This window comes from Chlorocebus sabaeus, chromosome X (assembly GCF_047675955.1).
Source record: "Chlorocebus sabaeus isolate Y175 chromosome X, mChlSab1.0.hap1, whole genome shotgun sequence".
Lineage (NCBI taxonomy): Eukaryota > Metazoa > Chordata > Mammalia > Primates > Cercopithecidae > Chlorocebus > Chlorocebus sabaeus.
Window position 1 is genome coordinate 129,342,218 of NC_132933.1, and position 23,972 is coordinate 129,366,189.

At 37.8% G+C, this 23,972-nt stretch overlaps 1 non-coding gene across 1 annotated transcript; it reads left to right on the forward strand.

The window, feature by feature from the left end:
* The first annotated feature begins 216 nt into the window (after positions 1 to 216).
* LOC119620048 (small nucleolar RNA U13) lies at positions 217 to 319 on the forward strand. The gene has a single exon (XR_005236443.1). It is a non-coding gene; the product is annotated as a small nucleolar RNA U13 (small nucleolar RNA).
* Positions 320 to 23,972: the final 23,653 nt, after the last annotated feature.

Here is a 23,972-nt window from a genome sequence, read left to right on the forward strand (position 1 = left end):
GTAGAGGTAGGGGCAAGGAAATGAGATTCATGCTTTTGCAGGGTTTGAATAATGATTTTATTACCCTAAGATGAAAGAAAGAAGTGGATTTGTCTCAAAGCATTTGAGATTTGAGAGAAAATTTTTTAAAATGCTGTGTCATAGGGCAGCATTTCAGTTTCTCAGAGGTTAAATCAACTTTGCAGTAGGTTTAGTTAACTAAAGAGGAATTTGGAGATCCCTTTATAATTCATGAGCAGGACGATTGGGTGTTCACATGCATGTGTGAGATGTGCCACCCTTGAACCTTGTTAGACATTGGCACATTACCCGTCTGACCTGAAAAAAATAATAAAGAGGAATTTGGCAGAATACTAGTTGATTACATTAACAAGATGACTATCACTCCAGCTGCCCATTCTATCTTATTCGGTATCATTTATTACAGGGATGGGCGCTTCCTTAAACATCTTTCCTGTTTCTTATTTCCCTTCCATCAGAAAAAAGTCCCGGGAAAGTTTCAGAGAGAACCTGAGATACTATTGTTGCAGAACTTTCTCCTTAGTTCAGCTAACACCGGGCTCTTGTCACATGACCAGGAAAGATTAGGCTCGCAGACACATAGAAAGGTGAGGAAAATGGAATTTACTGGGCAAAAAGAAAGAAGGAAAAATAACTCTCGGCAAAGCGAGAGTCCTGCTAGCAGGTTTCTCGCCTCACAGATTGAATCCCAGGTCACCACCCAGGAAGAGGAGCGGCCAGGCTCCTTCCCCCTGCAAATGGCACGAACTTCCTGAGACTCCACCCAATCTTCCCAGTGAGCAGGTGGGCATTATTCAGAAGGAATCAGTCGGGACAGGGCAGGCTTCATCGGGGACCAGCAGTCCGGTTTTTCAGCCTTCAGGCTGTTTTAGGCTTGAAGGTGGGGTTTCACCAGGAACTCTTGGCTGTCTCCTATCTCTATCACTATAAGTGGATGGCTTTTATTTGTCCTGTTTGTTTCTTTAAGTTATTAGAAGGAATAAAGGCTTAACATGTTAGGATACTCATAGAAGAGTATTTCAATGTTCTACATATGCCTGCCTAGGAAGAGGATTAAAATTAATGTTTACTTGAGTACCCATCAAGTGCCAGGTTTGGTGCTGGTAAATGCACATATCCTAGCAGCCCTCTAATGTATGGATTATGATTGCAACTTCATTTTTAGGATACTGAGACTCAGAGAAATGATGTAATTTGCCTAAGATCACACAGCAATTAAATAGGATTTAGTTAGTCTGACTCTAAAACCCAAGTTCTTTTTATTGCACCACATTACCTTTCAAAAAGTAAAGTAAGTAAAGTATTAAGTTCCATCTCCATGTTTCGCAGGCACTTTGACCTTCTGGGAGATGGTGGTTAAAAGGTCAGGACTGGAGCCAGTTTGGCTGAGTTCAAACTTCACACCTGCTAATAGCTGTGTGACCTTGGGAATGTTGCATGCCCTCTCTGTGCCTCATTTCTTCATCTGTGTCATAGGAGCCAGAAAACTGCCCCTTGGCCTCATGAGGGTTTGCTGAAAAATCAGCTGACAAAAGGCAGATTATTAAGAGAAAAGGCATAGAAATTTATTCGTGTGCATTGAGGGAAAAACACAGAATGATTACTCCAACCCTCTAATGGGGTACAGAAGCTTATATATCATCTTGAGGCTACAGAAAGAATGTGATCTCAGAGCATGGCCAAAATAAGTTATGGTGGAAATCAGGTTACAGTGGCAAGACAGGTTATGGGAGGGGGAGAAGAGGAGGCTTAGCTAACAAAGGGAGTTTTGTTATGTAAAAGAAACCTCACTGGTAGCAGTCCTCAGAGAACTAGTGAATGTTTCTTTCAGGCCTTGAAAGGTGTCAGACTCTCACTTCATCTTTTGAACAAGGGAGGGCCTCAGAGACAGCCTGGCTGCATCCATGCAGATTTTCTCTACAGATTCGTATATTCCCCACAAAAGAAAGCTTTTTAGCTATTCTTGTATTTCCAGCCATTCTGAATAGCCATATTGAAGTATGTCAAGGAAATATATTTTAGAGTGAAATATTTTGGTTTCCTTCAGTATAAAGGGTAGTAATATTAGCTTCTACCCAACAGGGTTGAGGTAAATCCAGAATGAGCAGCTAGAGCAGTGCCTGACATATGGTGGAGACCAAGATAGTATTTATCATTGAGCTTTGTGATGACACTATTTTATCAGCAGAGGAACTAACTAATTTGCCGGGAGTGCAGCTAGAATGGAGAAGTGCAGCTGAAATGGAGTTTGAACCCAGCCTGATAATGTGTCCAGGGTTCTTTCCATTACATCTCAAGGAAAATTAGCAGGAGTCATTGAGAATTAGGGAGGACACAATGTACCCTTCTGAGTCCCTGAAAATGTTTGCGTTGGCCTCTCAGAGAGAAAAAAACCATAACAACCATTCTCTGGGATATGAAAAATCCAATGTCCATAACCAGAGGGCTCTGACTTCCAGTTGCAGCTCAGGAAGCCAGTTATTAAGAAGGCCCTCACAGCTTCCTCACTTAGTGTTTTCCCTTAGAATTCTGACTCACTGTAGCCTGCACCCTTTTTCCCTCCCCCAAGGACCCCTACCCCAGGGCTGGCATGAACCCTAGAATTACTGTGGAGGTAGCAAAGAACTGATGATCAGCATGAAGTGGCTATGATTTGGGTCTCATTGCAGAGCTAAGCCTCCCATTGGTTGCTGTAGTCAAAGCTTGGGGGAAGATGGCCGTAGTACTGTGTGCTAAGCCACTTCTGCCTATTGTTTTTTTTTTCTTGAGACGAGGTCTTGCTCTGTTGCCCAGGCTGGAATGCAGTGGCTCCATATCAGCTCTTTGCAACCTCCGCCTCCTGAGTTCAAGAGATTTTCATGTCTCAGTCTCCCAAGTAGCTGGGATTACAGATGTGCACCACCATGCCCAGCTAATTTTTGTATTTTTAGTAGAGATGGGGAGCAAGAGTCCCAGGGCACTTTGGGGTGAGATGTGTGAAGTGTCACACATAGCATGAGGCCGACAGATGGGAAAACTGCTGGCAGGTTTTAACTAGGGCTGCTCTTGGCTGGCGGGGCCTGGAAAACTTACTGAGGCCAGCAGGAACTCCTAGCAGCTGCTGCTTGCCTAGAACCGGGCTATGATTAGAATGTGTCACCACCTGCTCTACCGGTCACTGACTCACCTGGCATTGTGCCGATTGCTGGATCAGAAGGAGAAATCCTTGGTTTTCCTTGCTTACTAAGCCACAGCTGGGAACTGTGGTCGACTTCAGAAAATTTCTGACATCCCCAACTCTATGATTTTAACTTAAACAATACACAAGACACAAAACCAGTACGAGACAGTTTCCATATACCTATTTGATTAATTTGCCAGTTACTTATTCATTATTAGTTAACAAAAACTATAAGCATTTTTTATCTGAGGTTTCATAGCTTTTGTTTCAGATGGTAGTACTATAAAGATGAGTAAGACTTGGGGAGGGGGTCGTGGTCTGACACAATACTGCACTGTAACAGGAATCCAGAGTAAGAAGAACAGAAAGTCAAAAGCCCATATTAGTTTTGTAGTTTATACTTCTCTAAGTTATTTTAAAAAAAAAGTCACAACTCAAGCCATACCATGACTAGCGCTTCTATATGTGTTATTTATCTCATTTGAAAACATCTTTTTAATGGCCCTAAACTCCTCACCACTCCTCCCTCCAATTTGTAAGCTCTTTCTTCAAAACCTGACTACAACCTCACCCTGAGATATCTTCTTAGTTATGCCCCATTTGATTCTGATTCCTACGTATTTCTACACATAGTATTTTTATTCCTACATATAGGATTCCTTGGTATTTATGGTGGGCTGTTCATTTATCCTGAATGTATTTGTATTTGGGGGTATATAAAGATGTATATTTTCATGTAAATTTTATTGAAGTATAACATGCATATGGAAGAGGGCACATATTATAAGTGTACAGCTCAATTAATTTTCACAAAGTGGACATACCCATGTAACCAGTACCCAGATTAAGAAACAGACCATTCCCGGCACCCAAGAAACTCCCCTTGTGCTCCCTTCCAGTCACTACTCCCTTGAGGGTAATCGCTCACCTGACCTCTAATATCATAGATTAGTTTTGCCTGGTTTTATACTTGATATAAATGGAATCATATGGTCTGTACTGTCTTGTTTATCATTTCTTTTTGTCAACATTCTCCTAATACTGTCTTAACTCTACTCAGACTCAGCCTTGTTTGAGAAATTATTCATGTTATTATCTGTATTTGTAGTTTTATCATTTCCATAATTGTATACTTTTTCGTTAAATGGATATACCACAATAACTTTTTCACTTTATTGTAGAGGGCCATTTGCGTTGTTTCCAGCTTTTGACTATTGTGAATAATGATGCTATTAATATTCTTGTAAATATCTTTTGAAGAACATATATGTATATTACTGTCGAGTACATACCTAGAAGAGGAATTCCTGGGCTATAGGGTATATATATGTTCATTCAGTTTTAGTAGATACTGACAGTTTTCCAAAGTGATTATACAAATTTGCATTCCCACCATTATTTTATGATAATTGTAATTGCTATAAATCCTTACCAACACTTAATCTTATCTTTTTCATTTAGTTATTCGAGTGAGCATTTTGTGAATACATACACATATATGCATACATGCATATTTGTGAATATGTTAATATATATTTGAAAATCATACATGTATTTGCAAATCATATTACTGATTGCATGTCTGTGTTTCCAATGCAATTATGAGCTCTCTGAGGGCAGGGTCTGTCTTTTTTGGTTGTTTTGTACATTCTTATTCCCTAGTACAATGCTCTATACCAAATTCATAGTCAATAGGCTGTTTCTAACTGACTACATAACCCAAAATGGTGAAGAATTAGGCTGGTGATACAGAATAAAACCAATGTGGGTCATTTCTCATTGTTTTTATAGTTTTTAAATTTCAGAAGTGCTCAAGGTTCTGTAACCTTAAGAAAACTCCTCTGCCGTGCATGGTGGCTCATGCCTGTAATCCCAGCACTTTGGGAGGCTGAGGCAGGAGGATCGCTTGAGCCCAGGAATTTGAGGCCAGCCTGGGCAACCTGGCAAAACCCTAGCTCTACAAAAAATACAAAAATTAACCAGGTGTGCTGGTGCACGTCGGCAGTGCTAGCTACTCTGAAGGCTGAGGTGGGAGGATTGCTTGAGCCCAGGAGGTAAGGAGGTCAAGGCTGCAGTGAGCTGAGAACTTGTCACTGCACTTCAGCCTGGGTGACAGAATGAGACCTTGTCTCAAAACAAACAAAAACTCCTCAACACAGTTAAGACAAACTATAATGAAAGACCTATTTGCTCTAAGGGCGAGGCAGAATACTTCTAACATGTTAAGTAGGGCTGTTTCTTGGTAGAGCTGTGAGGTCACCCATGTTTATTGATACTGTTTTCAGATTCCCTGCATCTTTTTAAAAACTATGTTTTTCCTTTTCTCTCATGTTCTCATGTTCCTGGTGTAGGGGTCAAGAGGAACTCTTGGCCCTCTTAAGGCTTGCTAAAAAATCAGTTACATGAGGCAATTGGTTAATAGGAGAAAAGGCATATAAATGTATTTAACGTGTATACACAGGAGCCTTCAGAATGAAGACCCAAAGATACAGGGGAAATTATCTATTTTTATGTTTAGGTTCAACAAAATATGGACAGTCATACAGAAATATGATTGGAGGAAAGGAGTATGATATAATGCTAATACACTGAGTGGGGAAACCCATCAAGGCCTGTCTGTCTAGATTTTTCTTGGCCTCTCTGAGCATCCATTCCTTCCTTCTGGGTGTGGGGCAGGACCCAATAGGTCAGATAATGTTTTATAGCCAGTTTTTACATAGAAAGGTGGAGGGGAACTTAGAGATATATTTTTTAGGTTTTATAACTAGCTTTAGGGAGGAGTTCTGATTTCTATGACTTGCCTTGGGGAAGAGCGATTTTAGTTTCTATGGCTAGCCCTGGGAGAGAATGTGATTGAGAGATAGGAGGGCAGGCAAAGGTCAGAGAAAAATTTTTGTTTCTGAGACTGATTCTGAGGCCTTCAGTTTTGGGTATTGTTTTCTGACCCCCAACATTCCCTAGTATGAAACTTCCTCAAGAAGTTTCTCAATCAGAAGTTGGGTTGGTGGGTTGTCTTTTAAGCCATTTGAGTAAGTCTCTAAGTCCTGATCATAGGCCAGTTCAGTTAAACAGTTAATATTAATACTTGTATCTCATTTTAGGCAGTGATGTTATAGACAGACTTTCACCAAAGTCAGGCTTCTATATTATTTGACAATCAGATAAGAGGCATTTCCATGGAAACAAAATAAAAATAAAGATTAATGGTTAGAATAAACCGTAAAGTCAGTTTTTGAGTCCAGAGGGCAGCCAGTTGAGAAGATTTTTAGATGTTGGGCTGGAAGCATCTTTAGATGAAGTGAGAGCAGATAGTGGCAATCTGATAATTTTTCTGGTTTGTAGTTTATATCAGAAATTTTAGTGAACTTTTTGAGTAGTCTATACATCAACAAACATGAAGATTGTTTGTTTGTTGTTTAAACTAAAGGTACCTTTTAAAGTTAAGACTTGGTTAACCTTATGACTTAACCAAGGATGCATGAGGCATCTATAAAAGGTACAAAGCAGTCCTCATAAGATCTAGAACTATCTCAAAGACGGTTTAAAGAAAGAAAAGTTGGCCAGGTGCGGTGGCTGGGATTATGCCTGTAACCCCAGCACTTTGGGAGGCTGAGGTGGGTGAATCATTTGAGGTCAGGGGTTTGAGACCATCCTGGCCAACACGGTGAAACCCGGTCTCTACTAAAAATTCAAAAAAGTTAGCTGGGCATGGTGGTGGGCCCCTGTAATCCCAGCTACTGGGAGGCCGAGGCAGGAGAATCGCTTGAACTCAGGAGACGGAGGTTGCAGAGAGCCGAGATCACACCACTGCACTCCAGCCTGGGCAATGGAATGAGATTCCGTCTCAAAAAAAAAAAAAAAAGAAAAGAAAAAATGAAAAGGAAAAGTTTTCTCAATAATAAATGAAGCATATATAATCCACATTTTTGTTTGGCCATAGTTTTTAGGGTCTCAGTTTTATAGCTGACCATGTATACATAAGGGGCCACAAGTCTAGATGTCTTCTCAGAAAGAGGAAGACAGGAAATCAAAAGCTATCTGTAGAAGGGAAAATGACTAATAACAAATGGGTACCCCCAAAACATTAAAAGTCACACAAATATTAAATGAGTAGGATTTTTTGACCAGGAATGAAACCTAGGCAATGGCAGTAAAAGTGTGGAATTTTGTCTCTTAGAGCACAAGGCAGGATGGCTTCTGTTGTTATTCCCTCGGGGATTTTTCATAAAGGATTTTAAACTTTGTTTTAGGTTAGCTTTTTGTTTTTGTTTTTTAATTTAGTTAAGAGAATTTTTAAGCCTAGTCATGACACTATTATGTATCTTTTAAAAAAAACTGATGTTGTCATAAATATAAGGTAATTGTTTAGAATGAGAGATCTCTAAATTTTTTTTAATTAAAAATTTTAGTCAAATTTAAAGGATTTGTCTTTTGGCCATTCAACTAGAATTTTTAATGGTGTAATCTATTTTGATAGCAACTGTATTTAAAAGTCTCTTATGTAAAGTTTGGGATGTCATTTTAAGGCATAGAAGGAATAATTTTAAAGTTCTCTCTCAAGAAAATGTACTCTCAGGAATAGGCTGAGATAGCAAAAGAGTCTATTCACAGACAGTTAAGGGTGGTGTTTGCCTCTGATAACCCACAGATTTGGGGGGGGGGGCTGCCAGTCAGAGGTCCCTTCATCTGTGACACTCGGTAGGCCCTCCTGGGATTGGACTTTTTTAGTATTAACTAGGCAATAAGGGTTGAGAAGACAACAGTTCCTTATGGATGGGACATTGTATGACAAACCCTCCTGAGGGCTTGGCACATTTGGAACAAAAAAATCTTGTGTTCCCAGCCATTTTTAGACTGGTCACCTGATGTCACCCAGAAATCATGGCCCCATATGGTAAGATCAAGAGAGTTCTCCCACATGATCACAAGTCAAATTCTCAAGGACATAAAACTAGAGAAGAAGGAACTTTATCTGGTACCCCTCTTTATGGACAGAACAATACAGAAAGAAAAAGACAAAGGAAAAGACTATTTCTGGGAGGACATGGGTTAAACAATATGAATATTTATAACCAGAAAGTGTCAAAAAGTACACCGGAGACTAGTCACTGGTACCCCAAGACTAGTCACAATGATTTTTTCCCATTAATTAAAATATCACAAGAGACAAACAGTGATTTATATCATCTGTTCAACCAGATTGCACAGAGAGAGAGGTCGAGAGCCTGACTGGGAAGAGATTTTTACCCTATTACCAGCTGATCAAGTTCTGGATTTTTTTTACGGTGGCTTTCAGAAGAGCAGAGCAGCTTTGGTGACCCTGCACATAGCACCAAAATTGTGGGAGCTAAAGTCATTGCCCTCCTAAAATTTCACTGAAAAATCACTGACATGAGGCAGATTAATAGGAGAAAAGGCATACAAATTTATTTAACATGTATATATGGCAGCCTTCAGAATGAGGACCCAAAGGTAAAGGTAAAATTGCCCATTTTTAAGTTCAACAAGGTATGGACAGCCAAGTCGAAATATGAATGGAGAAGAGTATGAGCTAATGATAAAAGACTGAATGGGGGAACCCATTGAGGTTTGTGTGTCTCGCTTTTTCTTGATCTCTCTGAGTATACAATCCTTCCTAAGGTAGGTCAGATAATTGTTAATGGCTAGTTTTTATATAAAGAGGAAAAGGAAAAATTAGAGTAGTATTTTTAGGTTTATGACCAGCTTTGGAAAAAAAGGGGTTCTGATTTCTGTAACTTGCCTTGGGAAGAGATATTTTAGTTTCAATGGCTAGCCCTGGAGGCAAATAAGACTGACAGACAGATGGGCAGGAAAAGGTCAGAGAAAAGCTTTTGCTTCTGAGACTGCTTCTGGGGCATTCATTTTGAGGTACTGTTTTCTGAGTCCCAACCCTGGTGAAAATTCTTTGGTTTAGGCTTTCAAACCTCAGGTCCAAACCTACTCTAATAAGAGTCTGGTATTATTTAGTAATGTGCTTGAAAGGTTTGTATAGACTTATACTGTCACAGAATGTTAATGTTGGATATATACCTTGAAATTTATCTAACTTCATGATTGTTATCCTAAGCTCCACAAATGACCTTAAGCAGATATATACACCCTTTAAAAATGAGTGCAAATTTTTCTCAATACAACTTATCCAACTGGTGGCAGAGCCTAGGCCAGAACCTAGATCTCATTTCTGGATCATTGCTCTTTCTATAAAGTATATTTGGTATTTACTTTGGCCTAGACAAGAGCCTTTTAATTTTCCTAGGTCAATTCCTTAGATCATTAGAGGTTTTCCAACTCTTTTTAGGCCTCTGGTCTGAGTGACATTTTTGTGTTCATGGCTTTTCTGGGCAGGGACCATGGATACATTAAATGCTGCCACCCGTCTTGGCTTAGATGAGTCTCTTCCCTCATCATGGAGACGCAATCATACCAAAAGATACCACTGAGGGGAATGAGGGGGAAAGTCCTTTCAGTGATCTGTAAATTATGTCAAAGCTTGTCACCTACTGGCCATTTTGCAAAAATGAACTTAGTATTAAACGTAATGTATAATGGAAATGTAAATTTCCAAAATATGACATCTTCAACTGATAAAGGCTGAAAAGTAAAGAGTGGGTTCCAAAGTGCTCCTTGACTTTGTTTAATTAGCATCTTCCTGCTTGTGGAGATGACAATTATGAACAGGATCCATGACCAGGTTTGAAATGTCTAGTTTCTCCTCACTAAGGAAAGTAATAATTTAAACAGATTAACAAAGTACTGATTTGATTTATTTAGAAAAGAGCATACTTTTTATTTAATTTTAAAATTAATTTTAAGGTTTATTTAATTTATGCCATATCCCTCTTTCAAGGTTGAAACCATTGTTTATTTATACCCCCAGCTGAGTTTACTTTCTCTGAAGAGGTTAAAAAAGGTGTGTTTTATGAGGACAGGTCTCAAACTGGAAAAATTTTACATACTCTTTTTACAAGATTAATCTTTTTACAAGATTAAGAGATTTGTTGATGTTTTCACTGAGGGACTACATTTTCCTAGCAGTTGGCAGGAAACCAAACTATTAGCCACATAGAATTTGGCTAGAATGTTATGAAAGCATTTTAGGAATGATGAGTTAATTGGGGGCCAGGAAGGAGGGAGAACAGAGGGCAGCAACATTTTTTTTCCCCTCAACTTTGGGACCAAGTACACTGACTTTATTTTTTCTTCTTTATCTTCCACTCCTTCTGCTGGTCCTCTTGGGACATTTTTGCCTCAACTTCATCATGGGTGTCTATCCAGTATTTCTCTAATGTTTCCTTTCTTTATCTAAAGTTTTAGTATACACAGTGAAGGGATTAGATGACAATGAAACTGAAGGGGAAACAAATGTAGAAAACATCTACAGAGCGATCTATCACAGATTAATTCTGAAGTAACCGTTCCCTCAAGTCTTCTCTGATGTGAACAGTCCATAAAAACAAGTCTGGTTACACACAGTTTTCTGTGCCTTTCACATAACTTTCAATTTTATATTAAAAATATAGCTCTGGCCTTTTAAAAATCATCTTTTTTTTTTTTTTTTTTTTGCTGTTTCCCCCTAAACAGTTGTACCAAAGTGTTTTTATTAGAATGACCACATGATGTTAAATTAAATATTTTTTCATTTTGAAATAATTTCAGACTTAGCAAAAGTTACAAGAATTCCATTATATCCTTCACTCAGCTTCCACAAATGTTAACACTTCACATAACCACAAGAAATTTGTAGTTCTGAAGCTAAATACAGCATCTCGTATAGTTCCTTTCCTGGTCTCAAGTGTTTACCCAACTGGTCAGAGGGAGTGAGAGAAACTGAGTCATAGGTTATTTGGACTTGGAGGGTACATTTATGGCAGATAGATGAGAACTTTTTTTTTTTTTTTTTTTTTTTTGGAGACAGAGTTTGACTCTTGTTGCCCAGGCTGGAGTGCAATGGCACCATCTTGGCTCACTGCAACCTCCATGCCCTCGGTTCAAGTGATTCTCCTCCCTCGGTCTCCTGAGTAGCTGGGATTACAGGCATGCGCCACCATACCTGGCTAATTTTATATTTTTAGTAGAGATGGGGTTTCTCCATGTTGGTCAGGCTGGTTTCGAACTCCCAACCTCAGGTGATCCACCCAACCTTGGCCTCCCAAAGTGCTGGGATTATAGGCATGAGCCACTGCGCCTGGCCCAGATAGATTAGACCATTAAGACAAAAGTGGCCTGAGGACAAATAACTTAAATATGAGTTTTCCCTACTTGTAGAAGTTAAAGGAATATCCAGATGGTAACATTTTGTTTTTAAATACAGTAATTTAAAATGTAATACAGTATTTTAAATTCAGGAGCATAGCTAAATTTTTTGTATCACCAGTAATGATTCTGAAAGAGTTATTTGCCCTCTATTAATCCTAAGACAAATAAATAAATAGCATATCCCTCTATTCTGGGATGATATGGGCTTGTAGTTCAGAGTGGAGGTTCTGGATTCAGATTTTCTGGGTTTGAATGTCCACTCTGTAAATGTTCTTTAACAGAAAAAAGTTTAGGGGTTTTGTGGAGTAGGCAATTGTCATAAATAGAGCTTTATAGATTCTTAGGGATTTGATCACTGAATATATCTTTATATGTTTCTTGCCCATTTCAGAAAAAAATCAAACAAAAAACTGATTTTAGGACGTTTTATTTGGGTCCTTCAGCCTGTGAACTCTTAAGATTTTTAGCGTTTATTGGGTACATCTGTAATTATTGCTTGATTGTTCTTTATGGTATACATTGTTTTAGTATAATAAAACTGGAATAATGCTCAATGTAAGACGAGGGAGGCATCAACCCCACAGAACTACATAGAACATGTTTTCCAACAGAAGGTGGTTATGACTGGAAGAAGCTATGGAAGAAGCATGTTAGGAAGGCAAAAACTATAGCTATCACAGTTTCCTACAGATATATCCAAGTAGAATGATAAACTGGAAGGGACCTTCAAGATCTAGACCGAAACCACTTTTGTGAAAATTCTAACAGTGAGAAAGTTATGGTAGTTCATAGGTCTGATCTAACCAATTTCATCTTGCTTCTAACCTTCAAGCTGCCCTTGTTCATTCCTGGGCACAGGCCCAACTAACTTTGAGCGGAATGTAGTTTACAGTTTAACTTTGATGATAACAGCCCTTTTGCAAAACAAACTCCCTTCTTGCCTGGGGACCAGATTGCCTTTGTAAGAATAACAAATTAGCCACAAGATTTGCAACTTCCCCAATTACTCCTGCAGATAACATCACTATTGTAGAACCTAAGACTGGCCTTTTGAGGTATCTTTTCAGGTTTTTGCATTTCTGACCACTGATGGCTCCACCTGGGCCTGCCAACTGGTCCTGTGGCCCCCATCCAAGAACTGACTCAGTGCAAGAGGAATTCCTGTAATATAATCTCTGGCCCAATCAGTCAGAACTCACCACTCCCTTGCCCCCTACCAGTCAAACTATGCTTGAAAAACCCTAGTATCTGAGATTAGGAGACTGATTTGAGTAATAAAACAACTCTGGTCTCCCATTCAGTCAGCTTTGCATGAATTAAATTCTATCTCTATTGCAATTCCCCTGTCTTGATAAATCAGCTCTATTTGGGCAGCGGGCAAAATGAACCCACTGGGCAGTTACAAAACCAGAGGGTCACCACGCTGCAGCTTAGAATCACCTGAGGAGCATTAAGGATGATCCTTGCTTCAGATCTATCCCAGAGATTTTTGAATGGGGTAGGGCCCAGGCATTAGAAGTTTTAAAAAGATCTCCAGGAATTCTAAGGTGCAGCCACGATTAAAGACCACTGATAAAAACCTATCACAACTTCTCTGAAATGTAGAGACACTAAAACAGTTTGTCCAAGACTATGCAGCTAATACATGGTGGGGCTGGCTCCAGGCCTGGTGCTTTTTCTAATATTCCTTGCCTCCTGATTCATTAACTTGGCAAATTTTATCTCCCTCTCCACCTTCCCCATACACAGTCCTACATTTTGACAGGACAAAGCATACAATCTTCTTCTGGGAGTGAAATGGGTGTGTTTTGGCTCCAAGAGGTAAATTACTTCTTATGGACAAACACTTTTCCTCCAAGGGGAGCATATTTTATTTACCCTACTTCATAGCACCATAGGGGTTTCACAGAGATGTTAAGCAGCAGGAATTCTTTGGGGGATAAAGAAGGCATTGTATTAAAAGGGCATGACAAATCTTTGGAAATACAAAGAGAAAACAAGTTTAGGAGCCTCCTGCATCTTTGAAATTTTAGTTTAAAAATGAATTCTGAGGTCTTGGGGTTTTTCTAGAACATATGACATTTCTGAGATAAAGGTCTTTTTAAAAAGTCTACTTTGCAGGACATGTAGGCTCTTTTAAGTTTTAAAGAGCAGTATTACAGAAATATTTGTGAGAAACTGGTAAGGTTTATATGGGGAATGTATACAATTTTTTAAATAAGTTTTTTCCCTTTTTAAAATTAAACAGTATTTCCAACATATAAAAAGAAGAAATATAATGAACATCTGTGTACCTACCTCCAGCATTTTCAAATCATAACATTTTAATATAATATACTGAAGGAGTGCAAGGACCTTCATCCCCCAGTATGGCTCCCTGCTAAAATGAGTAATTTGAATTAGAGGTTCTTAGAGACCAACAGGCACTGGAAGAAACTTTTCCCCTATCTACATAAAAACCAGAAGGACCTAGCAAGGAAAACAACTGTTCTTCCTTCCCTTCCCTGTTGTCTCATTATTTATTGCAGAAAAGATCAAGAATGTAACCAGGACTGAACAGACCCTTTCACAAAATAATGTCTGTCTCTCAGGCTCATTCAGTTTTCAAAGAGAAACACTTACAGGTTAATCTCTGTTCCTTGATCCACTCATTCTCCCTAGCAATCACTTGTTGCCCCTCAACAGAATTACCTATATTCCCCATCTCCCTGCTCCCTTCTGAAATAAGGCTATACAAGTATCTGGGTCTTATGAGAGATATTCAGTAATCACTCTGTGATTCTCCCCTGTGCATGCTAATAAATTTGTATGCCATTTCTCCTATTAATCTGTCTTTTATCAGTTAATTTTTCAGTGAAATTTCAGAGGTCAAAGGGGGAGTTTTCCCTTAGCCTCTATAGTAGTAAAATATAATATTGTGTATACAAAGTTAAATATACCAAAGTAAAACATGTATTATAATGAATACTCATGTAACCTTTATTCAGTTTTAGCAATTAGCAACATGTACCAATCTAATTTTCACCTATCCTCTACCCGTTCTTAAAATTTTGCTAGAATATTTTTAAAGAAAATCCTAGACATCATGTTGTTCAGTTGTAAATATTTTCGTATGAATCACTGAGGTCATTTGTTTCATTCATATAACCACTGTGCTATTGTGACAACCCAAAGGATTCTCCTTTCCTGCTGTCTAGACAGAGCCAATTTATTAATACAGGGAATTGCAACAGAGAAAGTATTCAATTCACACAGAGCTGGCTGTACAGGAGACTGGAGACTTATAACTCAAATCAGTCTCCCTGAGAGTTTGGGGATCAGAGTTTTTAAGAATAATTTGCTGCGTAGGGGACCAGTGAGTTGGGAGTGCTGATTGGTTGGCTCGGAGATGAAATCATAGGGAGTTGAAGCCGTCCTCTTACGTTGAGTCAGTTCCTGGGTGGGGGCCTCAGGACTGGTTGGCAGGTCCAGGTGGAGCCATCTGGTTGTCAGAAATGCAAAAACCTGAAAAGACATCTCAAAAGGCCAATCTTAGATTCTATAATAGTGATGTTATCTTCAGTAGTAATTGGGAAAGTTGCAAATCTTATGACCTCTGGAATAATTGCTGGTAATTATGAAGAATTCAAGCTCCTCTCATCCTAACTTGGTGGCCTTTCATTGGTTTTACAATAGTTTAGTTTTGGGGAAGGGCTAATATTTAAACTATAAACTAAATTTCTCCCAAAGTTAGCTTGGCCCATGCCTAGGAATGAGAAAAGACAGCTTCAAGGTTGAAAGCAAGATGGAGTTGGTTAGGTCAGATCCCTTTCACTGTCATAGTTTCCTCAGCTATAATTTTTACAAAGGCAGTTTCACTATTAGTAGACTGTTCTTAATGTTAAGAAGAATTAGTAAAATGTTCTTAATGTTATCTAATACCGAGCCTATAATCAAAGTTTTCCAGTTGTCTTAAAGCTTTTTTGATTTTTTTAACAGTTGTTTGTTCTGTATAGTAACTTTATCATCAAAATTTTTAAAACAGAACCCAAAGTGGAGAGAATAGTACACCCAATGCATTCAATATTTCATCACCCAACTTCAGTAGTCAGACAAATGTAGTTTTTAAAGAGTAAAAACCTGATTGCACACCTCCTCTGCTGTATTTTATGTGTTTCATTTCTAAGCATGTTTTTAAACATTTTTATTATATGTAAGTAATATATAGTATAGACAGTATATGCTATTATTTGCATGCTTCGAGCCTTACTTGAATATTATACTCATTCTTTAGCAATATGTCTTTACTTGAGATAATATATTTTTAGATTTATTATTTTAATGTTCCTTTCCCCTTCATTTACTGGCTTTTATTAGATTTTTCAGGTTTTATTTGTCCTTTTTCTAGCTTCTTGGGACATAATGTTAGGTTGTTTATTTGGGCTCTTTCTTCTTGTCAATGTAGGTGTTTATTACTATTGAAGGAAACCAGAATATTTCACCCCAAAATATACTTCCATATGTCTATTCACAGGCGCTGCAAACCACAGGAATACTTTTGAAAAGCTGTCTTTTGTGAAGATTTGCATCTGTACAGAAAATCTACATTAGTGAGGTAAACAGCAAGGTAAACAGCTGAGGCAAACAGCCTTTCTCTGAGGCTGACTTATTCTAGGCTAGCGAAAATTAACTTACAGGGAAAGGAGACTAAAGTCTGACACTTTAAAGGTCTGACAGAGAAACTTGTACCACAGGCTACCATCTAACATGTCTCCTCAGTGACAAGTGAGCTGCTTAGGAGCTGAGGCAATGTCTTGTTCTCTTATTATTTTTTTTTATTTTTAATTTTTATGGGTACATAGTAGGTATATGTATTTGTGGGATACATGAGATATTTTGATACAGACAATGTGTAATAATCCCATCCAGGTAAATGGGGTATCCATAACCTCAAGCATTTATCCTTTGTGTTACAAGCAATCCAATTACACTCTTTTAGTTATTTTTAAATGTACAATTAAATTATTGACTACAGTTACCCTGTTGTGCTAGCAAATACTAGACCTTATTCACTCTTTCTATAGTTTTTGTACCCATTAATCATCTCCACTTCCCGCTCCCCCTCCCCCACTACTCTTCCCAGCCTCTGGTAGCCATCATTCTACTCTATATCTCCATGAGTTCAATTGTTTTAATTTTTAGCTCCCACAAATAAGTGACAACATGCAAAACTTGTCTTTCCATGCCTGGCTTATTTCACTTAGCGTAATGATCTCAGTTCCATCCATGTTACTGCAAATGACAGGATCTCATTCTTTTTTATAGCAGAATAGTACTCCATTGTGCATATGTAACACATTTTCTTTATCCAGTCATCTGTTGATGGACACAGATGTTGATGTTTCAAAATCTTAGCTATCGTGAATAGTGCTGCAATAAACATGGACATGCAGATATCTCTTTGATATACCAATTTTTTTTTTCTTTTGGATTGTTGGGTCATATAGTAGTCCTATTTTTAGTTTTCTGATGAATCTCCATACTGTTCTCCATAGTGGTTGCACTAATTTACATTCCCACCAATAGTGTACAAGTTTTCCCTTTTCTCCACATCCTTGCCAGCCTTCATTATTGCCTCACTTTTGGATAAAAGGCATTTTAACTGGAGTGAGATAATATCTTATTGTAGTTTCGATTTGCATTCCTCTGATGACCGATGATGTTGAACACCTTTTCATAGAACTGATGGCCATTTGTATGTCTTCTTTTGAGACACGTCTATTCAAATCTTTTGCCCATTTTAAAATCAGATCATTAGATTTTTTCCTACAGAGCTGTTTGAATTCCTTATACATTCTGGTTATTAATCAATCCCTTGTAAGATGAGTACTTTTCAAATATTTTCTCCCATTCTTTGGGTTGTCTTTGTACTTCGTTGATTGTTTCTTTTGCTATGCAGAATCTTTTTAACTTGATGTGATCCTGTTAGTCCATTTTTGATTTGGTTGCCTGTGCTAGTAGGGTATTATTCAAGAAATCTTTGTCTGGTCCTATTTCCTGGAGAGCTTCCCCAATGTTTTCCTGTAGTAGCTTAATAGTTTGAGGTCTTATATTTAAGTCTTCAATCCATTTTGATTTGATTTTTGTACATGGTGAGAGAGAGTGGTCTAGTTTCATTCCTCTAGATAACAACTACAAAGTTGTTAGGTGGAATTTTGACCTACTTTGACCTACTTCTTCCCATTTCCTTCTCTCCTCACCTCTGCTATCCACCATTCTACTCTTTATTTCTATTTATTTGACTTTCTTAAAAAGTCAAATAAGTGTGAGATCACACATTATTTGTCTTTCTATGTCTCACTTACTTCACCCAGCATGTCCTTCAGGTTCATCCATGTCATCCCAAATGGCAGTGTCTCTTTCTTTTCTAAGGCTGAATAATATTCATTGTGTATATATACCATGATTTATTTATCTATTCATCTATTGATGGGTACTTAGTTTGCTTTTATATATTAGCTATTGTTAATAATGCTTCTGTGAACATGGAATTGCAGATAGCTCTACAATGTGCTGATTTCATTTCCTTTAGGTATATGCCCAGAAGAGGAATTGCTGTATCATATTGTAGCTCTTTTTAAAAAATTTGTTGAGGAACCTTCATACTGTTTTTCATAACGGCTGTAACAATTTACATTATCATCAACAGCGTACAAGAGTTCCCTTTTCCTCACATCCTTACCAACACATCTCTTGTCTTTTTGATAATAGTCATCTAACACCCAAACAGGTGTGAGTTAATATCTCATGATATTGTATTTCTTTCGTGATTAGTGATGTTGAGCACCTTTTCATATACCCATTGTCCATTTGTATATCTTCTTTGTAAAACTTTAGGTCTATTTAGGTCTGTTGTCCAATTTTTTTTTTTTTTTTTTTTTTTTACTATTGAGTTGTCTGAATTTCATATATATATTTTATATATATGGCTTGCAAATATGTTCTCCCATTTTGTAGGTTACCTTTTCATACTGTTGATTGTCTCCTTTGCTGTGGAAAAGCTTTTTAGTTTGATATAGTTTAACTGGTTCATTTTGTTTTTCTTGCCTGAACTTTTGGCGTGATATCTAAAAAATCATTACCCAGGCTAATATCATGAAGCTTTTCCACTCAATTTTTTGTTTGGTGTTTTACAGTTTTGGGTCTTATGTTCAGGTCTTTTAATACATTTCAAGTTGATGTATGGGATTAAAGAAAGTTCCAGTTTCTCTTCTTGTCCTTTTTTTTTTTTGCTTGTGGATATCCACTTTTCCCATTACCATTTATTAAAGAGACTGTCCTTTTCCCATTTTTACTCTTGGTGCCCTTGTGGAAAATTAGTTGACCATATAGGTTTAAGTTTATTTCTGGGGTTCCTATTCTGTCCCATTGGTCTTTGTCTCTGTTTATGCCAATACCATACTGTTTTGATTATTATAGCTTTGTAATATAAGTTGAAATCAGGAAGTGTGATGCCTTCATTTGCTTTTTTGTCTTAAGATTATTTTGGTTAGGAGGAGTCTTTTGTGGTTCCATACACATTTTAGAATAGGTTTTTTTTTTGTTTTAAATTTTTGTGAAAAAAGGCCATTGGATGATTGGTAGGGATTGCATGATTGCATTGAAATTGTAGATCACTTGGATCACTTGGGTAGTATGGACACTTTAACAATATTATTTCTTCCAATCTGTGAACGTAGGATATCTTTTCATTTATTTGTGTCTTCTTCAATTTTTTTCATCAATGTTTTGTAGTTTTTAGTGTATGGATCTTCAACTTACTTGGTTAAATTTATTCCTAAATAGTGTTTTTTTGTAGGTATTGTATATGGGATTGTTTTCTTGTTTTTTTGTTTGTTTGTTTGTTTTTTTATTTTTATTTTTATAGAGATTATTATTGGTGTAAAGAAATGCAACTGAGTTTTGTATGTTGATTTTGTATCTTTCTACTTGGCTGAATTCATGTATTATTATTTTTGCAGATTCTTTAGTATTTTCTACATATAAGGTAATGTCATCTGCAACCAGAGAAAATGTTACTTCTTTTGATTTGATTTGGATGCTTTTTATTTCTTCTTGTCTGATTGTTCTTGCTAGTAATTCTAGTACTATACTAAATTTGACAGAGATTTTTTGAGTGCCTGAAGCTAAAAGCAAACAAGCAAAAACAAAACAAGAACAATACACACAAATGGAAAACATGTCTCTCAGCCTTTCCACATTACCTCTGTTTCAGAGTTCTACTTCTGTATTTAGGCTTGCTTGCATTGATTCCAATATTCAGCCCAAAATGAAAACTTAGGGTTCTCTGTGTTTTCTAAGTATACATCTTACCCTTGGCATTTATGTTGCTTCATAAATTCCCTGCTATACATAGGTGTTATTGAATTTCCCAATTTTCCAAAGAAATTCTTCCCAACTTTAGCTCCCAGGCCTTAGGCATTTTATTATATTTTGCAACATTAATCTTTTGTCCCAGGTGTTGATGGGTTGTTAGTTGGGCTTGTAGTGTTTTTGAGTGGTGCCTCTTGCTTTTTCTTAGTGAGTCTGAGTTAGGTGAAACAGAGATAAGTTCCTTTTATCAATAGCCTGCCACAGACAGGTTAGAATAGACATAAATGATAATCTGCAAATAAGGTCTGCTCTGTTCCTTAGGCACCAGTGACCACAGTCTTACACTGGGAGTGTGGGCTAAGGCTCCTGTTGTGGCAGGGAAGAGTTGGAATAAAGGCAAATAAAAATGACCTAAAGCTTTCCTACTGTTTTAAAGTTGCTTTTATTCTTAATTCAATGTTTGCTTGATTGTTGTAAACCTTTGACTGTTTTCCAGTTCTGAAACAGTTGGTTTTGACGGTTTCTGCTTCTGTTTAATTTGTTGAGGGGGCATGGGGAGGAAAAAATGAGAGCTGCCTTCTCTGCCACTTTTCTCTGAAGTGTGTCTTGACGTTCCATTTTTTTCTTCTAGATTTTGTTTAATTTTAAAAATTATACTTTAAATTCTGGGATACATGTGCAGAACGTGCAGGTTTGTTACATAGGTATACATGTGACATGGTGGTTTTCTGCACCCATCAACCCATCATCTACATTAGGTATGTCTCCTAATGCTATCCCTCCCCATCCCCTCACCTCTCGACAGTCCCTGGCATGTGATGTTCCCCTCCCTGTGTCCACGTGTTCTCATTGTTCAACTCCTACTTATGAGTGAGAACATACGGTGTTTGGTTTTCTGTTCCTGTGTTGGTTTGCTGAGAATGATGGTTTCCAGGTTCATCCATGTCCCTGCAAAGGACATGAATTCATTCTTTTTTATGGCTGCATAGTATTCCATGGTGTGTATATGCCACATTTTCTTTATCCAGTTTATCATTGATGGGCATTTGGGTTGGTTCCAAGTCTTTGCTATTGTGAACAGTGCCGCAATAAACATATGTGTGCATGCGTCTTTATAGTAGAATGATTTATAATCCTTTGGGTATATACCCAGTAATGGGATTGCTGGGTCAAATAGTATTTCTGGTTCTAGATCCTTGAGGAATCACCATGCTGTCTTCCACAATGGTTGAACTAATTTACACTCTCACCAACAGTGTAAAAGCGTTCCTATTCCTCCACATCCTCTCCAGCATCTGTTGTTTCCTGACTTTTTAATGATTGCCATTCTAACTGGTGTGAGATGGTATCTCATTGTGGTTTTGATTTGCATTTCTCTAATGACCAGTGATGATGAGCTTTTTTTCATGTCTGTTGGCCACATAAATGTCTTCTTTTGAGAAGTGTCTGTTCATATCCCTTGTCCATTTTTGATGGGGTTATTTTTGTCTTCTTGTAAATTTGTTTAAGTTCCTTGTAGATTCTGGATATTAGCCCTTTGTCAGATGGATAGATTGCAAAATTTTTCTCCCATTCTGTAGGCTGCCTGTTCACTCTGATGATAGTTTCTTTTGCTGTGCAGAAGCTCTTTAGTTTAATTAGATCCCATTTGTGTATTTTGGCTTTTGTTGCCATTACTTTTCGTGTTTTAGTCATGAAGTCTTTGCCCATGTCTATGTCCTGAATGGTATTGCCTGGGTTTTCCTCTAGGGTTTTTATAGTTTTATGTCTTACATTTATTTAAGTCTTTAATCCATCTTGAGTTAATTTTTGTATAAGGTGTAAGGAAGGGGTTCAATTTCAGTTTTCTGCATATGGCTAGCCAGTTTTCCCAACACCATTTATTAAATAGAGAATCCTTTCCCCATTTCTTGTTTGTGTCAGGTTTGTCAAAGATCAGATGGTTGTAGATGTGTGGCTCTATTTCTGAGGCCTCTGTTCTGTTGTATTGGTCTATATATCTGTTTTAGTATCAGTACCATGCTGTTTTGTTCCTGTAGCCTTATAGTATAGTTTGAAGTCAGGTAGCATGATGCCACCAGCTTTTGGCTAAGATCAAGTATAGTATCTGTTCTTATCAGTTTGAAGTTCCTTTTAAGAGAAAACATCTACTCATTAACAGTTCAGGAGGGATATTCTTACACAGATCACGTGATTCCATCTCCTGGAACATAACTGATGGAACTATGGACTATGTACCTGACCCATGGCTTGGCTTAAAAATATTTTGTTGGTCTATCAGGTGTATTCCCTTGGGAATCCAAACTGAGAAGATAAAGCAATTGGCATCAGGAACTGAGACTGAAAGAATGTATATAGAGAGTCAGGTACCTCAGTCGGAAATGCAGAAATCACCTGCCTTCTGCGTCGATCTCACTGGGAGCCGCAGACCAGAGCTCTTCCTATTCGGCCATCTTGGCAGCCACCCTATTGATTCTCTTTCTCTGGAGAACCTTGACTAACACATACATTTTACCTGGTATTCACACCATCATATCTACGATTCAACATAGTATCATAACTCTGCAATGATAGTCAACTTAGATGTTAGGTGTGAAAGTCTTGTCTCACAAATATATTAACCACAAATATTTTTGTGCTTGTTTATAGGTATAAACTGGTCACAGCATCTAGCTCAACATTAAGAAAACATATATATTTATGTGTGTGTACATATATATATATATGGGGGAGAGAGAGAGGAATACACATGAGAGCTACAGAATATTCTTATCATTCAAGAAACTTGAGTAACTGGATAACTTTGACTTTAAAATTTAAGTTAAAACATGATAACTTTCATATCCTGTTTAGTGACGTTAAAAGAATAAATGCTTAGTCTGAAAGTAATCTTTAGTCATATTACATTGATTTGTTGTAAATCAGATTTTGAAATTTCAAATAACATTAGAAAAGGGCATGATATATTTATGCTTGGTGAAAAGGGAAATGGTTTGGAAAACAGAACTGAGAAATACTGCTCCATGTCATTTACCTAAATTTGTATTTCTGGTAATAAGACAGGAGGAAAAATGACCCAAGTGTCCCTTCAGCTTCATTCAAACATGGGCCCCTGAGGTGCCTGCCAATGGACTCAAAAAGCATTTATCCCAAGGAGAACATGCCACCCGCCACTTTTCAATCAGCAGCACTTCCGCCAGAACCAAGCAAGTGCTCAAATCTCCCCAAGGGATTTCTATTTTTTTGACTCAGCATGTAAGCAGGCAGACTGATTCTGGTGTCTCATCCATTTTAGAAGCTTCTTATAACAGCAATACCAAAAACCTTGTAGACAGTTTAATTACTCACCCTCAGTCTTATACAGCTGCTCTGGGCACATTTCTCTCTTCTACTCATTAAAACAAATACAGAACGATTATCTGACTTAGTGCCTGTTTTGCCTTCTGTCTTTGCTATCCTATTGGGAAACAGTTCTCTCCCTTCATATGTGCTTCTATATGCCTCCTTTGAGGAAATACTGTTGTAACACTTCTTGGAAAAGCCCACCTGAGATGCATTTAGCCCTGTTTCCATACGGAGCCTTTCCACTGTGGGTATCCTAATGTAAAGAAAGAGAGGAATTTACGTAATCCAGAGATATGTTCAGACTTCTCCTGGCCTTTAAATTTGGCCAAGCAAAAACCGCGGAGAGCAACTGCTTATTTTTAATGAATGGATTAATCCAGTTATAGCTAGTGTTTTCCCATGAGTTGGTGTCAGTGGAGGCATTTCCTTTCTTTTTGATCATTTAATTTCTTTTATTATTATTATTATTGATGTTAGAGGCCTCGTAAGAGAAATATAAGCTGTGTTAGGGAACTGATGAAAGTACATTTCCTAAAAATATGAGCAGTCATGGAGGACTCTGAAGACAGTGCCAAGTTCTAACTGGGCTCTACAGGTTGTGAGAAACAGGAAACCACACAAGAAGACTTGAGAAGTCGAGTTTGTTGTGAGGATACACAGGCACTGGAACAGGAAAAGCATTAGAAGCCAAGAAAAATCTAGGGATTGGCTGTTATCTCCTCTCACACAGGCTACATGATCTCTTGCTTATGGTTTCTCTGTAGCTCTCAGAGTATCTGCTTCCTTAAAATCTAGCCTGCCATGAGGCCTCCTGGCT